We start from the raw sequence: 19,039 nt of genomic DNA, 5'->3' as shown, positions 1-19,039 counted from the left end.
CCAGACACCAGGGGAATGCAGCAGAGCCCCAAAGGCCTGAGGGTGAGCCTTTCCAAGAGATACTCACCCAGCCCAGCTTGGGGGAGGGCCAGCCTGCGGGGTGAGCCAGGTGTCGCCCATCTTCTTGATGAGTTTCACCTGCTCACTCAGGAAGCTCTTCTCCCGGAAGTCAGAGCTGAGGGTCTGCGCTGAGCGGGTGGAACCCAGGGCCTGCAGCTCCAAAAGGGCCTGGCTCAGGCTCCTCTCCAGGGCTGGGGCGGCTGCCATGGCACCCTGAGTTTTGCCCACTCATCTCAGGAAGCTTCAGCACATCTTGGAGGCGAATGTGGCCACTGTGCTGGTTTTGCAACTTTAAGAGACGCTCAGCGCCCTCGGCTTCTTCTCTGCCGACTCCCAGAAGAGGCCCAGGCCCTCCAGAGCCACACCATCACGGTTGGAATAGAAGCCTCCAGAGAGGTAGGTGTGGGGCCGCAGAGGCAGGTTGGCCAGGTGGTTGACCGCAGCCTCCACCTCGGTGGGGTAATTCTGACGAATTTGGGAGTCATGGTTGTGCAGCAATAAGGAGTTAAGGTAGGAAAAAACCTGGTGTGTTGGCTGGTTCTGAAGGTGGTGACTGGGTAAGACGCAGGAGAGTGGCCGGAGGCTGGAAGAAGGGGTGTCCTTGGATCTGTTCCGTCCAAACACACTGTTGAAGCAAGAGACAGATCTGGGACCGCAGGGCACTCCAATTTATACTTTTGTGGGGTTCAAGTGTTCTGCCTTGCAGAGCTGTTTTAAGGGTCAGTGAGAGAACACAGTGAACCCCAAATACAGTGCCTGCAGTACACTAGTCACTTGTTATTGTCATTAATGTAGTAGTAGTAGTAATAGGAGTAAAAATGTCAGTTAACTTCTAGTTTAGTTAGGTGCTCTTTGCTTGCCTCTTAAAATGCATGGTACTTATTAAAATATAGATATACTCACTAGGAAGAATAAAAACAGTTAATGTTGTGTTGGTCAGTGTGGTTTAGTTGGTTGGAGTGTAATCCCATACACCCAAAGTTTGCAGGTTCAATTCTGGATCAGGGCACTTGCCTAGGTTTCAGGTTTGATCTTTGACCAAGGAGTGCATGGAAAAGCAACCGATCAGTGTTTCTCTCTCACAACAATGTTTCTCTCCCTCCCCCTTTCCCTCTTTCTGGTAGCAATAAGCATGTCCTCAGGTGAGGATTAGAAAAAGTAAAGAACAACACCACCCAGTTACTGTTGACCAGAAAACAGGAAGGGGGAATATTATCCTCAGGCATATGTTGTTAAGGAGTCAGACCTCCATCTGGATTCAGATTTTCTCACTATGAGAGTAGCCCAATCCTCTCCATCTCTCTAAGCTCTCCATCTCTTTGTTTCTTTAACTGTAAAATGCAGAAAATAAAATACCTCTCTAATTGGGTTATTGTGAAGAAGTCATTATACATGAAAGCATTTCAAAGTCTCTGACGAAGAGCAAGCTTCCCATAAAGGTTATTTTATTATTATTAACACTTTTTTATTATTTATAGATACGGTTACCATAATTTGTCATGCATACTGGGGACACATCCGAGAGTGAATGGTGGTGCTATTAATAACTGTGCTGGGACAGCAGGCATAATAAACCAGAATGCATGGTCACCTTATCGGCAATATATTTTCTAGCTGAAAGCAAGTTCCCAAGGGAGTATTATATTGTGCACGGGAATTTACATGGAACTTTTTGGAAAGATGTTATGTATGGGTCAGATTCAACATGGTGCGCCTCCATCAAAACTCCTCTGAGACAAAATAGACGGAGGCCTGGTGTCTCTCTGGTATTCATACCTCAGCTGAAGTCTCTCCCAAGTTCTCTCTGAAAACAAGGTCCTGGGAAATGAGCTTCCATTCAACATTTTAAAATTTTACTTTAAGTATTTTCAAGAGAAGCTTTCTGATATATCTCACACAGTTCCCTGCCTCATTAAACAACCATATACATTGTAATGTATACTCTCTAAGTAAGTCCTTTTAAAATAAAAGTGCGTATAAAGAAGAAAACAGAAACTTCTCTTCTGAACCACCTCTACCCCTGACCACTCATCCAGCCATACATTGATCCCTCCTTTTGTTTTCGAACAAATTAGAATTTTAGGAGGGAACAAATAATCATGGTCCTAGGCTGGCCCATTCTGCTCCATTCCACCCCATTTCATTCTACAAACAGTTATTGGAAGCCCACTATTCATCAGTGCTCTCGCCGAAAAAACTGAACTTTCCCTCGAATACACGGAGGTGATATTAGGAAGGACAATGACAATCACTCTTCAGACCAGGGCTCCAGAAAGATCCGTTCAGGTATGGCGGGTGACATTTACTCTCCTCAGGAACACCGTGGCCCCTGCTTATCAGAAATCATGTGAATATTTATCACCTTCCCTCAACTACATATATTTTCTTATTAATAGATTTCAGTTTCAGTTTTTACTCTGTAATACAGAAATGCATAACCTTAAGTTCTGGTGCGATAAGACATACAAAACCATGTGCATTTGAGAATCGAGGCATTGCTGCTATGCTGCTACAGCGTAGAATTAAACGAAAAGTCTCTCACATGTTTGACATTAATTTCATGTTCTATTTGCTTTCCATCAGATGCAAAGAGCTGCTTAATCCATTTAAGCATTTCTTTTTGGGCCCCTAATGAAGTGTTCTGTTCCCGTCTTGTAAGTCAAGTGCACACATGACATCACAAATGGTTTATATCCTACGAGGGACTCACCTCCATGGTTAAAATCTTGGACCCTCCAAACAGTCAGTGTCCAATTTATTCCAGCTTTTAGTTTTCCTATCACACATCTTCACCTATAGTCCCAGATGAGCAGAACAACTGTAAAGCATTATACAATTACACATATGGGCATCTATAAGGCATTCCCATAAGGGATATCAATTCGGCTCATGGCAAATTTAACCACAGTAGCAGCTGTCAAACATACTCAAAACAAAATAAATTATCCATCCAACCTCTTGTACTTAAGTGCTTTTTATATTCTGTGTTTTAGAAAAACAGTTTAGCTTTAAGCAGCATTCAAGCTAGGATCAGGCTCTCCTGAGGAAGTTTTTTATGAGATTGAATGAAGATAATGACAACCATTAGTCATCGCATTAGCATGAGGCATGAGGCACACTACAATATTTATAAGCAGCTAAGCCATGACAGTAAAATTATGACATCCTATAACGCGGGCAGGCTTTTGACGGCAGCTGACTGCTATTTTGTAAAGTGGAACTGGTCTGTGTCTGGTAGTAGTATATTTAATGGCATGCTCATCATAAGACCTAATTGTTTTCCACCACAGGGTACGAAGCTTTATGTCTTCTATCAACCAAAACCAAATAGTCATACTGCTTAATGGCTATTCAATTAATGTTTATGTGCTACTTTTACACCCTGAATTATTTGATGAATAAACTCAAAGAAGCTATTTGAGAACTAAGTTTCATGGAACCTCTACTCTTATTAAAAATCCCCAGGTTCTTAGAGTAGTTCAAACTATCAGCTAGGGAATACAGACCAGACATTGTTATTTAAAAATCTTCTACACTCCCATAAGAATGACAGAAAAATCAAACGTTGGAAGGAAATGGTCGATGTAAGTTGAGCCTTGCTGCATTCAAATTGAAGATCAAAACAGGGTTAAAATAGAAATAACCTGGTCAGACTAAGTCAAAAGGTGAGGCTTGGTTTATTATACTAGAAGTGCTCAGCTTTTGTTTTGGTTGCTTTTCTAGCTTGTAACTCCAAACCTATTGATATTTCTACTTTCCTTATATAAGACATAGCACAGCAGTAGCTGATTGTATAAATTCAACACCCTTCCCTTTGGTAGAAGTTTTGTAAAATTACTGAAAATATATTTTTGCTGAAAGACTGCCATTTTTGAATTTATGAAAAAATGATTTGTTTTTTATAGTTATTTGAATATGGCAAAAATATATTTATTTACTCTTCTCCATTCTAATATAAGAGATCTAATGTCTCCAACATGTGGGCAATTAATAGTATCTCTTATTGTTCCATGTTAGTTGGCACCATTAGACAAAGAAAAAAGACAGGCAGGCAGGGAAAGGAAGGGGAGGGAAGAGAAGGGAAGGGAAAGGGAAGGAAAAAGGAAAAGGGAAAGGAGAAAGACCACAAGAACTGAGGGAATGAGAGAGAGTATTCATTTCCTTTTGGAAATTAAGGCTACTTTCACACCATGCATGGTATTTACAAGTGCTGATGTATATATTTTAGTGGAACTGTGGCTGCCCTCTTCTCCCTGTCCTATGGTTGCAGTGGTTGGCAAACTCATTAGTCAACAGAGCCAAATATCAACAGTACAAAGATTGAAATTTCTTTTGAGAGCCAAATTTTTTAAACTTAAACTATATAGGTAGGTACATTGTTATTAACTTAATTAGGGTCCTCCTAAGGCTTAGGAAGAGCCACACTCAAGGGGCCAAAGAGTCGCATGTGGCTAGCGAGCCGCAGTTTGCCGACCACGGGTCACATATCAACTTGACATTCATAAAAAGGGATAAATCAGATAGCAAGCTTAAAAAATGTCAAAACATTCTTGACAAATTTCCACTAAGAATACAACTGAGAAATGACAAACTTATCACCTGGTTGGCCCAATTTTAAAGCTAACTGCTTTTGAATGTAAGCCAATAAACCTTTCATATTTTAGTTTATTTTGTATTTCTTTTAAAAATACTTTATTGTTGACAATATTACTGATGTCTACCATTTTCTCCCTTTATTTTGTATTCCTTGTATATAGTTGGGCTGATTTGAATTTGATTAGTTTAGCACTTGTATTACAGTTTTTAAATAAAGGTGGCTCTATGGTTTATAACACATTAAGAAACATTTTAGCAGAGCAATTGACTTTTATTATAATTTTAAATGTATCATTGCTTGACATTAAAACCAAATTCATTGCACCTTACTTGGGTTTTTTTCTAATTCTACATATCGTTAGATACTAATTAATATTCTAATTCATGCCTAGTCTAGTTTTGAAGCTACTGAGAAATTAATATGTGACATATAATTTTGAATGTGTTGGGTGGGCATTTGGTAGATGACCTGATTAGGAATGAAATAATAAATCCTTAATTTTAATTCCAATTAGAAACCCATATAGTATGTTTCTCCAGTTATTTTATAGCTGATTTTCATATATCAAAAATTAGAATAATGGAAAATATTTTAGGATATTAAATATGAGGAATAGACTTGAGTGTTATTATGTTAATATAAGACATATGTCACTAATGTTAAATGTAGTCAGAACTATTAGATGATCCTTAAGTGTTTTATGTCATACATTTTTTCTGTTAACTCCATTATAAAAGTCTATTTTAAAATATGAAAGGAATTACATCAATTATAAGTAATGCTTATCATGAGAATTGGCTAATTTTGGCAAATGTCCTATTTTAGATGATCAGTTCAATAGATAATACTTGTTTCTAAACATCACCATTTTAAAGTGAGAAAAAGATAAACTTTTAAAACTGCCTAATCAATAGAATTAAAGGCTGAGTAAATATATGATATGGAAAATATAAAATTTATACTAATTCCATTAAAGTATGAAATAATAATCTTATTCATTTGCTTAAGTTCTGGTAAGATCTGAATCTTTTGAAGGGATAAGTGTACCCGGCATTAAAGATATTATGAAACAGATATTTTATACAATGTAAGCAAGATCTTATTTTATTTTCATATTTTAATCATAAGGATCATTAATACCTTATTTTGTGCTCCAATAATTTGATTTTGAAAGTGTAATTCCATCATTATATATAGCCATTGACAATTTAATGGACTGTACCTCGTTCTGAAGTTTCTGTTCCCAAATTCTATTTTAGCTATTTGTGCACTAAAGATGATTAATAATGAATAAAAAACTACTATACTTAGGAAGCAATAGTCTGATAAGTTAAATGATTATATTTTTATGTTCCTATGGTCCTATTAAGAGTAAATATACTAGTTGTATATATAAATTATTTGCAAACTAAGGTAAATGTTTTCTATAACTTGATAAGTCTGTAAAATTGAATACAGCTGCAATATATTAATGTTAATATATTAACCTTAATGTTAATGAGGGTTACTTTGAGAAATAAGGTATACTTCTACTTCAGTAATAATAAAGTCTAATTAGAAAATAAATAAAACGAGACACTTATAATATTTTAACATTACTAAAAACAAATCTATTATTAGAAGAGAAGAAAATAATGCCTAATTAGATATTTAGCAAATATCATTATCAAATAATATATCTTTAGAAATAAATACATGCTCTAGAAACACCCTGCAACATATACAAAAAATCATACTCTCTTTTTTGGGGGGATGAACATCATAGACATAATTAAAGTCATCTCTCATTTCTTCTCCATTTCTAACACTTCTCTCCTCTACATTGGGAGAGGGAGGCAGCAGGAATGATCTCATCACCAAATATTTGTATCTGTTATACTATTTGAAACTTAGGTGGTATATCTTATTTATATAATGAACCCTAATGTTTTAATTGTTTACCTATGCTTAATTTTAAAAAGTGCACGTCCTGATCTCAGAAGTTAACCAGAAACCTGTGTTCTGAACACATCAGAACCTGAAATGTATAGCACAGTTCAGCTATCTGACAGACCACAGGAGCAAGAATTCAGGACATCATGTCAAATTCAGGAATGAGGTGTGACCTGGAAACTAAGTAAGCCTAAGACTCTAATATGCTGCTTTTATATTAGAGTAGCTAGTATATTTTCTGCACGGTGTAATGCAGCAGATTAATTGTAAATCTGTATTGAAATGCCATGTATTACTTCAACAGTGAGTTTGTGACATGTAGGTATTTCTGGGTCCAAGCAAAGCACTTTAATAATAAAGGTGAACAGAGATAAATTGAATCAAATAGAATCCTCCCTGATGACTACACTCGCACAAAAAAAGCCTGTCTCTCCACTGCTAAATGAAATTGTTTAGGAAATTAAATCAAAGTCAACTGCTGATCTGTTTAATTTAGACTCAAACGTTCAGAGATCTTTTTCTCAAAATAGGGCGCTTGATTTAAAATTAGAAAATTGCAGTGACTTTTTTTGGCCTTTGCAAACTAAGCCAAAATCAGACTTTGAAATTCACAGGGCATTTAAACATCTGATTTATTCAAGGCTTATAAAGTCCCCACCCCTTTTTTAAAGATGGGAGGACTAATGTGAATACGAAAAGTGATAGCCAAAGTTATGCTAATGTTTTATCTAGTGGCAGAATAATTCACTATTTTTTTTCTTTAAAAGTTCTGAGAATCACAGATGCTAAAAAAAAAAAAATGGAGCGAGTGTTAATTTTGATGCATTATAAATAAAAATTGCAATGCTTCTGATAATTTCTTACTTAATATTTTACACTTTTAATTCATTTTTATTTCTTCCTCTTCCAGCTAAATCAGAAAAAAATAATTCAATTTGTCATATACTTGACATTTTGAATTCACTTTACACTTTTGTAATCATTAGGCTCTTGATTTTGAGTAATTAATTACATATGGATCTGATACCAGTAAGCTGTTTTTTAAAAAATTATTCAACATTATGGCACATCTTTAGAAGGTATCTATATGTTAATTATTAAAGTTATGAGTGAATGTTTATATATAGGTAAATGTACATCTCAGAGCTTTTGGTTTACTTATAGAGTGTGTTTTATAAAAAGCTGTTTAATAATTACTACACATGGACAGTGTTCTCTCTCATACAAACTTGATCTGTCTTTCACCACTGATGCTATCATTTACAAAAAAACAAGAAGATTAGTTATTTTGGAGAAGTTAATGTTCAGAACATGTCCTACCATTTAGAATTTAGGTGATTTTGGACAAATCTCTTAACCCTATGAAATTTTGTTTCCTTATCTTTAAAATGAGGGTTAGAAAATTTGCCCTGCTTTCTTCATAGAGCTGTTGTGATAATTAAAAACAATACTATTTTCAAAGTTTTTAAGATATCAAGGCATAGATAGGTACTAGATATACATACTATATATAAGTATGTACATATGTCATATACAATATTAGTATTTTACATAAAAATGATATGCTATACATATAATTGGTACAGAAGAAATATAAGATTAGAAAAAGATGGAGGCAAATTAATATTTATTCATTTAGTTATATTTGATAAATGCTTCCCACAAATCTGGATCTCTATTCTAGTGAAGATTTAAAAAGATAAGCCTTTTTCAAGGAGGGCTCTATTTTTGTTATTCGGATGGTAATGTATGGGTGTTCTTTCTCTAAATATTTCTTAAACATACTTATTTTTTAAATATATTTTTATTGATTTCAGAGAGGAAGGGAGAGGGAAAGACAGAAACATCAATGATGTCAGAATAATTGATTAGCTTTATCCTGTGCATTCCACACTGGGGATTGAGCCTGCAAACTGGGCATGTGCCTTAACTGGTAATTAAACCATGACCTCCTGGTTTATCGGTCGATTCTCAACCACTGAGCCACACAGGCCAGGCTCTTGAACATTTTAAACCAAGATGCTGCACTTGTTGACAGGCTTCCTCATATGAGAGCCAGCAATGTGTTTAGCTCAGCAAACTAATTTCCATCCACTATTTTTTAGCTGAAAATTATCATAAGGCCACTTTCTTTTAAAACCATTTCACTTAGTCAGAGGTGATCATTTCTAGTCTCATTTACAGGTTAAAGTGTTTTCATGAGTTATATAACGAAGAGTTAGAAGTAGAGATGGAAAACTATAAGGATTCAGTAAGTCATCTGAATATTACTTAAAATACACAGATGCTTGGAATTACATCCTGAGAGAATTAACAAACCTCTCCTACTTCTGAGCGATCAAATCAATTCATCACCAAGTTTCGTTCATTAGTAATTAACCTTTTATAATATCCTATGTTACATATCTTAAGAATCTAAATACAACAAATAAGCAATTCTTTTTTAGAACATTGGAGAATTAATTCTATTACTTCTCACATTACTATTTTTTACTCACAGTAGACAGTATGCCAAAATACAGGATTTTTTCAAATATAACTGGGACAGTATCTCTCAAACATCAATATAAGATGTGTAATAATTTGTAATTTTCTAAAAGCACAATTTGAATTAAGATGCACTGTGAGAGGCTGGTGTATATATTTATTTTTTTACCCAACACTGGGTAAAAAATTTTAAAGTGGTAAAAACATCTGCTGGTGGAAGTGAAGGGAAAATGCAATGATCTCTGAAAGTGACTGCTCTGAGACAGACAACAGAAGTTCCAGATATATTCAACAGTGGAATGTTCTGTGTTTGTGGTAAAGGGAAAGCAAGTTTTTAATTTTTAAAGTTACTGCCTTATGTGATAAGTTGCACATTATGGTGATTTAAGATAATTTTTAGACCTCAGGACATTATATTCTTTGAAGGCTGTAAGGGGTGGTCTATGTTTTCTTTTTCATGTGTTACCTGTTCCACTTCTAATGGATCTTTCTCAGCCTTCCAACTACATTCCTTTTTCTTCTAAATTAAATTTTTCTTATTTTCATGTTCACCTTCATTCTGGTACAATAAAGTATAAAATACATTTCAATAGTGTGGATTGTCTATAGAACAAGAGATAGCAAAGGAAAAGTACATTTTATTTTTGCAATCACATGGATTTGGACAAATCAGTACAATAGAGAATGCCATTAGTAAAGAAAAAGCAACCATGGCTATTTTCCTAGAGATGTATTTTTATAATTTTCATTTTTTACTGAAGTTTTGTTATTTTGGACATCTGAACCTCCATGAAGGCTAAATTCTATACACATAGCTTCCATTTAATCAACGGTAAGATAGGCAAATAAACACACTTAGGCACAACATATATAGAGTTTGAGTTATTATACAAGACTCACTTTTAAATAATCCAAGGGAAGGAAATATTCTGAATATTTTGGCTTATGTATGTAGACATGTTTAAAAATTTATCACCAGACTTTAAAGTTAGTACTTATCTTGGAAATATTCTAAGTAAGAGAATTGCTTCTAATTCCTCTTTATTAGCTTGAAAAATGAGTTACACATACACATTTTGGTCTCCTCTCAAACTGGTTTGCTCTAAAACTTATCATTGAAGTCAGAGGGACCATAGGGGTCAAGGATGAGGCCTCTGATTATGACTGCCTGGATTTAGAGTCTACCCCACTGACCAGGGATGTGACCTGGGATGGGTTCTTTCTCTCTCAGGCTCAGCTTTGCCACTTAGAAAATGAGGATACCTTAGAATTTATATCACTGGTCGTTGAGAAAATATATGAAGTCATTCTTACAAATACTTAATACAATGCTTGACATGTATTATGCATTCCATTATTGCAAATTTCTGTTTCTTCACCTTATTATTGAAACTAGTATACCAAATTATTGATAGTCTCACTTTCACTTTTAGTATATGTGCAACATTATTATAAGATTGTGTATAAGCATATCGTATAATACTTGTTATGAAGATACACAATAGATGCTTGCTAGTAAATATAATGAGAAAAGATAAATTTTACAACTGTGTTCTAAAGCCTGTATTAGCTGAATATTTTAGTGAAGAATAATTTAAAAAATATTGTCTAAGTTACAAATTGATTTGAATAATATGAATATTTTTATGGGTTAAATAGCTTTTATTTTTATATTTGATACACACCATGAAGATATCTTAAAGTATAAAAATTTGTAGTCAAGGAAAAATAATTTTGGGGAAGAATATTAACTAAATTTGCAGAGGATATAAACGCATCTGTGTGATTTTACTTTACACACCTCACAATTCTATTAGTATGTGCTGTTATTATCTCCATTTACCTATAAGAAAACTGAAGCTTGAAAAGTAAAGTAACTTTGCTTATTCTCTAGAATGTGTAGTGTGGGTTAAAGTTTCGTAGTGTAATAGTACAGCTTTAATCCTCCACACACAAATCTGCCTCATGGAAATCGGTACTAGTTCACAAAGAAACAAAATTTGTCTCACTTCTGCATCTATGTAAACAGCAGAATCCCATTTCAAGTGAATAAAGAAGTAACAGGTGCTGTGGAGTGGAAGAAGGAAAGGGAGAGAAAGAAAATCAGGAGGAATCCACCAATCTGTTAACATAACAGAGTTAACCTTGAGGAGGAGGATTATAAACTTTTGATTTTTAGATTAAATTATTTACATATACAGTCTAATTTTTAAAAACCCTGATTATGGGTTACTTTTATAATAAAAAAGGATACAGTACACACACACACACACACACACACATGCATGCACATGTTAAAAAAGAACCCATCCAAAAAAAAATCCAATTCACCAGCAATTCTGCCATCCTACATAATAAAAACCTAATTTGCAAATTGACCAAATGGCAGAACAACCGGTTGCTATGACGTGCACTGACCACCAGGGGGCAAACACTCAACATAGGAGCTGCCCTTAGCCCACAGGCCCCAACCAGCATGGCGGTTGGGGGTTGGGCCAGCGAGGGGATGGTGTCAGGCCAGCCAAGGTGGGTGCCAGCAGGGGTCCCCCGATTGCCTTGCCAGTCACCTCGCAGATTGGCCCTGATCACCGGCCAGGCCTAGGGACCCTGCCCATGCACAAATTTCGTGCACCAGGCCTCTAGTAGTCTAATATAACCATTATTTGTACAGAAATGATTTACTTACTAGAAATGAAAGAAATTTTTTTAACACTCCGGTGTGGGGTGAATTTCCCGCCAAAATATAAGATGGCGCGGGCAATTATTTAGGTTTCCCGCGCAAAATCAGGGATTTTTATACCTATTACCCCAATGGGTATGAAACGGTTCGCATACGCAGGTAGGTATCTTTGTGAACGGCAAACAAACAAATATTTGGTAATACGCAGTTACAATCGGCCCGAGTTTACACGTTTCCCGCACTCCACCGCAAATCTATATGAACCGAGTTAAGACGGCTCCCGCGGAGTACGCGCAATTCACGCGAGCCGACTTAACTCGTTTCCCCCACTCCAAGTGTTAAGAACTTAAACCAATTTGTATTTTGGGGTTATCAGGTATTAAAGGATTCCAGAGAAGTTTCTCTGGTAGAATATAGTATTACTTACTGTAAAAAATATCTATATATATAAAAGCCTAAGTGACCGAACAACTCGTCACTATGCTGTACACTGACCACCAGGGGCAAGACACTCAACACAGGAGCTGCCCCTTGGTGGTCAGTGTGCTCAGCGAGCTTACTGAGTGGAGTGGTGCGCCACCTGGCCGGGGCTTGGGCTTCTCCCGGCCACCTGCTCTTTTGCACACTATTACATCTCCTGAGGGGTCCCAGATTGCGAGAGGGCGCAGGCCAGGCTGAGGGACCCCACCAGTGCACGAATCCATGCACTGAGCCTCTAGTTGTCTTATAAGGAAACATAAAACAGCATGCCTAATATTAGTTTCAAATAACTAATAAAAAACAAATTTATATTCTTACTTCCCCCAATAGGAATGTTGAAATAACCAGTTTAAAAATTCAATATTAATTCATTATGAAGATTATCTTTATGAAACGTAAATATAATTTTCTCTATTTAAGGACATTTAAGCTGGCTTCATTCCAGTCACAGATATATGCTGATCTTAGTGAATTCCATAAGTAAGTTTGTTTACTTCTAACTTTAAGGTTTATATTTTGAAATAGAGAACTTAGACTAATTGGAGAAATTTTCTCACCTATTGCATCCCCTTAAACGTTTTAGCTAAGAAATCAAGACTTTGTGACTAGTAGGTTATATATAAATGTAAACAGTTGTTATTTCTGTTTTAATTAAAAGTGATTTTTTTCCTTTCCATACTTTTTGATTTACAATGGACATGTATTGGTTTCATAATTAATACAGTAAACATTTCTTAATGGCTCTGGTGAATAGATTGCACAGTACTTCTTCCTCTACAGTCACTAATTGCCTTTTTCTTTGTCTTTTCACATCCCCATGTGCAGGGGAGCAGGGAGGGGATGACAGCAGACATTGGGAAAGAAGGGGCAAGATGTATCAGACAAGTTGAAATATGTCATGTCCAAAAAGACAGACTAAGAGGTTAGAATATAGGACATATGGGTCACCTGTGTGGGGCAGGCAGAGAATGAGCTAGAAGGGAGGGAACTTGCTGATAGAGGTCACCTTGAGAGGCATCTGTGTGTAGTGCTGAAATTTGCCTTGAGAGGTTCTAAGAAGAGGATCCAAGAATCACCAAATATCTTTTGGAAAAAGACCATTCACTCTATCCCATTATGAAGTGTGAAGTATGAACCATGATGGAATAGAACCTTGAAAAAGTTAATATTGAGTGACTTGTTACCAATTTTTAATATGACTCATTCTGTACTTTTTTTTGAAAAGACAGATAAGCTAGCTATTGTTAAAGCATTCAGTGGTGTATGAATCTGATTACTCCCTCTCCTTTTCTCTCAATTTCTCTCACAAGGAAGTATAAGAGACTGAGATATAAGATAGCATGTCAAATAGAGTGACCTTTTCCTCTCACTGTAATCATCCATGTGCAGCTTAATAAATTGCATGTAAAGAGTTCAGAAAATTAAACTTTATGATGGTATGGAAGACTGGTATCTGCTAGTCAACAAAACCACTAACTCAGATACTTTAGTAGGACATTAGGATGCCTAGAAAAATGTTACACATTGCATTGGCAATAGGAAATGTTTTTTTAAAAAAATATTTAACATTGAGTGCAGTTTGTGTCCTTAACACATGGCTGCATGACTTACACAAAGATATTTCTGATTTGAAATTGACCCTCATACTTTAAAGCTGAGTTCTTACTTATAGATTGAAGAATAAAAGCCTGAAATTGCTTTCATGCTTTTTTAATTATGTGAGATTTTAATGTTAAAATAGAGTTTAGATTACAAATGAATTCATGCTTTATGACAAATGTAGGATACTTTCATTTATATTTTTCTCTGATGAAATCAGGACTTTTGAAAAAAATGACAAATTTGAGGAAAGATCAAGGTAAAGATGCACTTCAAGTTAAATATTTTTGTAATATTTTTAGTCACTATTCATCATACTGCTATAGAAGAGAACTTATATTAAGGCTATTTGAAATTTTAGATTCTTGTTTCAATCAAATTCATGAAAAGTTGGGAATCACCAAAGAAATCTGGAAAATGTGGGCTATCAAACTTTGTTTTAAATATTGGTTTCGTTACATATAGGTTGTGTGACATTAGTTAAACCTCTGAATTTCAATTTTCTCTTCTATAAAATGGGGTTAATTGTACTTCCTCTGTAAGCTTGTTGTAAGATTACAGATGTTTCATGTTAGTCTTTATGCGAAAATTCTAGTACCTTGCCAGGCATGTATGTTTGTGAAACAGATGGCCCTAGTATTACTATTGTTTCCATTATTAATACTCTGTCCTCATATCAAACATAATCATGTCATCAATTTTGTAAATTACCATACAATTGGATATTTGAAATCATTTACTACATATTATTTTGCAGTAAAAATTAAACTTTCCTATGGAACCAGCAAGAGTGTCAAACAGATGGAGTTTTTAGTAACAGACAGCCCTTTGATACTGAAACTGATACTTGGTATTTAGCCAATTCAGATTCCTGATCACTGTTCTCTATTCTGTTTAAAAAGCACAGAAAACAAACAAACAAACCCTATAAGCTCTATGTTACATTAACCAACAGACATAGATATAGTGAAAAACTAAAGGAACAAGAGTAACATCTTAATAGTTTAAAAAAACCCCTTTCTTTTAAAAGAACTAATAAGACCATTTACTGTCATTCTATTCCAAATGTATTTAAAAATTGTTAGTCCTTCAATTCTCATTAAGTTAAATGGCCTTATTTCCATTAATACACTAAAAGTAAAAATTATCTAAATAGTACAAATAAGACTTAAATGCACTATTTGATCTCTTAATTGGCATCAAATTGATTTTTGATTGAATCATAATTGAGTGTAGTCACACTTTTTGCTGGACAAATATAAATTATTCTTGTCATTACTATTTAAAGCAGCGGTTCTCAACCTGTGGGTCGCGACCCCTTTGGCGGTTGAATGACCCTTTCTTTCACAGGGGTCGCGTAAGACCATCCTGCATATCAGATATTTACATTACGATTCATAATAGTAGCAACATTACAGTTATGAAGTAGCAATGAAAATAATTTTATGGTTGGGTCACAACATGAGGAACTGTATTTAAAGGGCCAGAAGGTTGAGAACCACTGATTTAAAGTATTTTTTAGTGCCCAAGCTAGCTAACTTTGGTGTTTTCTGAGTTCCTGATTGTTATAGGCTCATCAGTATATCAAGTGTTATAGCACTACCTGATAGAAGATATGGAACATGGCCACGGACAACTTCAACTACACTTAGATGGAACACGCTGTCATTTAAAGACTAATCTGCTATGCAAGTTTGTATGACCTGCACAAGATAAATGTCAAACCTGAGAATGTTTGTATGAGCCATGGCTCTAGGACTAGGAAAGTACCTGCTCTGCCATCTTTGGGAGCCAGCACTTTGAAATTAGTGAGAGCAGACATGATGTCATAAAGGGATCCAGGTGGGATCCCACATCATTACCTGATAGAAGAGAAGAAGGCAACCTGTCTGGGCAGATGTTCATCAGTTGGTGCCACTCTGAAAAGTTTTCATTCTACCAGTTTTCATTCTACTATCCTCCCCTGAGGATATTTTTCCATTGATTTTTAGAGAGAGTGGAAGGGAAGGGGAGAGACACAGAAAGAAACATCCACGTGAGAGACACATCGATTGGTTACCTCCCATGGGCCCCTGACCAGGGCCTCATATTAAGCATGCAACTGAGGTATGTGCCCTTAACCAAAATTGAACCAGGGCCCTTCAGTTTGCAGACTGACACTCTATCCACTGAACTACACCAGTGAGGGCTATCAGTGGTTTTGACTGAGAGGCCACTAACTTAAGGAAATTCTCATTCCCTGTTGCCAGGGAAACCTGCTGTATTTACTTCTGATTATTTTAAGAGTCAGACAAGTTATGTAATAAATGATTGCAACCTATATAACAAAAGCCTAAGTGACCATTAAGGCGGAACGACCAGAATGCCCGTTCACTATAATGCACACTGACCACGAGGGGGCAGACGCTCAACGTAGGAGCTGCCCCCTGGTGGTCAGTCCACTCCCACAGGGGGAGTGCCGCTCAGCCAGAAGCCAGGCTCATGGCTGGTGAGCACAGTGGCGGTGGCAGGATCCTCTCCCGCCTCTGCGGCAGCACTAAGGAGCAGCAAACCAAGCAGTAAGGAGTAGTGAGCAGGCGGGCAGTAAGGAGCGAGGGGTCCCAGGCTGCGAGAGTAATGCAACTGCCGGCTTAGGCCCAGTCCTTGTGGGGAGCGCACCTAAGCCGGCAGTTGGACATCCCCCGAGGGGTCCTGGACTGCGAGAGGGCACAGGCCAGGCTGAGGGACCCACTCCCAAGTGTACAAATTTCGTGCACCAGGCCGCTAGTGTATATATATATATATAATTATATTTTTCTATACCTCAACTTAATTTCATTCTCAAATTGCCATACTGCCAGGTGGAGAAAAATAATCTCAGCCATTTCAGATGAATTTTGGTCAGGATTTTCTCTGTTAACTCAGAAATTTATGTTTCCCCCTCTTTTTTTTTTTTCTGACTGCATTTAAGTTTTGGAGGTGTTGGTGGCAGAGAGCAGCTGATCTTCTTACCATCTTGGGTTGTATCCACTGATACACCTGGTCAGGGCTGGCCCATGCAGAGACTCTTGGGTCCTCCCTGCCTACCTGTAGAGGTGACTGTGTGTATGATTCTCTTGGCCACGCCTGCTTTGTTCACTCTTGCCAGCAAGGCGAAATATTCTAAAGAAACATCCATCTGCAGGATTGCACCTGGAACACATGGATATGGGGGAACTCTGAGAAGCTTGCTGCCTCCCCAGCCTCCTCTTTAGGCAAAGGTCCCCTTTGTGTTCCAAAACTATCTCAGGTTTTTATTGGATAACTGACATATTGTGCAGACCTCATACTTGAGGCCACACTAACATCTTACACTAATACCTTAGTTACTGCTGCCTTGTAGGCTTTCTTCTCAGCTTGGTATACAACATTCACCTTTTGATGTATGGAGGTGGGTAGTAGTCAATTTATTTATTTATTTACTAGGGCCCAGTGCACAAATTCATGCACCTTGAAAAGAACTGTGGGCCACAAGGCTGTGGTGGGCACAGGGGCGGGTCTCGACCCATCCGCCATACCCCCGCCCGGCCCCTCCCACCATGGCCCCTGGTCCCCTGTCTGTCGGCAGCCCCACTCCTACCATCACGGCTCACACCCGCTGACAGTGCAGAGCAATTGGTGCCAGCGCCAGCAGCAGGTGCGAGTGGCGGCTGCTGCCCCAATTGTCCCTCAGGAGCAGGGGGAGGTGGAGAAGCCCTGAGGGGCAATTGGGGCCGGCAGCTGCCGCTCGCACCCGCTGACAGCACCGAGCAATGGATCGAGCAGTGGTTTCAAGCAGGGTCAGTGCCAGCAGCAGGTGCAAACGCAGGGCGAAACTGTGGTGCACGGGAGCAAAGAATTTTTAGTAACCATCATAGGCTCACCCCAATGACAGCGACTGGTGCCCCGCATTGGTCTGGCGCCCCAGCTCACCTCCACCTTCCCGCTGTGGCCGATGCCCGCCATGTTCTCTGTGTGCCCCCTGATGGTCAGCACACGTCATAGTGACTGGTTGTTCAGTTCCAGCATTCAGTCTATTTGCATATTAGGGTATTATATTTATAGATGGATGGGAGTCTTTTATATCTACAGTTAACACAAACTTTCTGTTCTACTTAAAGCCTACTAAAAATGCATGCTTTTGAAACTCAAAATCCTCTTTCTCACAAATCATTGTTTTTGAGCTTTACAGACAAGAATATTCTCTTCTCCTGTTCAACACCTGTGTTTCTGCTGTGATAGCTCTGCCTTGTGTTGAATGGTGAGAGAGTCACAGGGTTATGACACAACAACAATTGCAACAACAAACCATATTGATTAATATATCAAAATAGTAACAAACTCTGACTGGTTTCTCTTTCATTGCTTTATAAGATCAAGCCTATGGTTGGAAAAGGATCAAAGGAGAACAATATGCAGGATAACTGGATTAGAGATTATTTATCCCCTTGGTTTATAAAAACAGTAACCCTTTTTTATACATACTAGTATATTTTTATTGATTTCAGAGAAGAAGGGAGAGGGAGAGAGAGATAGAAACATCAATGATGAGAGAGAATCATTAATTAGCTGCCTCCTGCATGCCCCCTACTGGGGATTGAGCCCACAACCGAGGCATGTGCCCTTGACCACAATCAAACCTGGAACCCTTCAGTCCGCAGGCCGGTGCTCTATCCACTGATCGAAACCAGCTAGGGCCAGTAACCTTTTTTGAGAGTTAAGTCAGATATGGAATGTTACTGATAAATAAAATTTCAAAAATGCACTTTTTGTAACTGATTTTTGATTCTGCAGCTTAACAAAGGCACTTAACTGAAGCAATATGGTATTAAATAGTTCTTTTCACAAATTTGAATTTTGGGAAAGCTCTCTCAGATGAAGTGGCATTGGTAATTATAAAATTGGCTAAATGGCTTGGTTACTTGGGATAATTTCCTTAGAGGGATAACTCTGATTTTTTACTTCAAACCTACATCAGCTTCCTTTTATTTTTCCAGTGAAATCCGAACAATTTCTCACACTGCTCAGGGGCAACCATGACCTGACTGGACCCCACTGCTCCAGGCTTTGCTTTCACGCTGCCTTCATGAGTCTGGTCCTCAGGGTCCCTCTCACTTGCTGAACTTTTTTGTGTCACAAGTTGACAACCTACTCCCTTCACCAGTGGTGCTCTCTGTCTCATCAATGAATATACAGGCTACCTCTTT

General features: G+C 37.4%; 1 protein-coding gene across 3 annotated transcripts in view; it reads right to left on the bottom strand.

Annotated features, from left to right (window-relative positions):
• KHDRBS2 (KH RNA binding domain containing, signal transduction associated 2) overlaps nucleotides 1-19,039 on the bottom strand; it is a 564,684-nt gene that overhangs the window by 26,947 nt on the left and 518,698 nt on the right. For all 3 annotated transcript variants that reach the window (XR_011471860.1, XR_011471859.1, XR_011471861.1), the window contains one exon: nucleotides 68-685. The gene's annotated coding sequence lies outside the window, so the exon portion shown is untranslated. The remainder of the gene's footprint in view (nucleotides 1-67; nucleotides 686-19,039) is intronic.

Source organism: Myotis yumanensis, unplaced genomic scaffold (assembly GCF_028538775.1).
Source record: "Myotis yumanensis isolate MYYU_CA2020_CCGP unplaced genomic scaffold, mMyoYum1.0.hap1 SCAF_6, whole genome shotgun sequence".
NCBI classification, from domain to species: Eukaryota; Metazoa; Chordata; class Mammalia; order Chiroptera; family Vespertilionidae; genus Myotis; species Myotis yumanensis.
The sequence above is the reverse complement of the archived record's forward strand: the minus strand, read 5'-3'. Positions and strand labels throughout refer to the sequence as shown.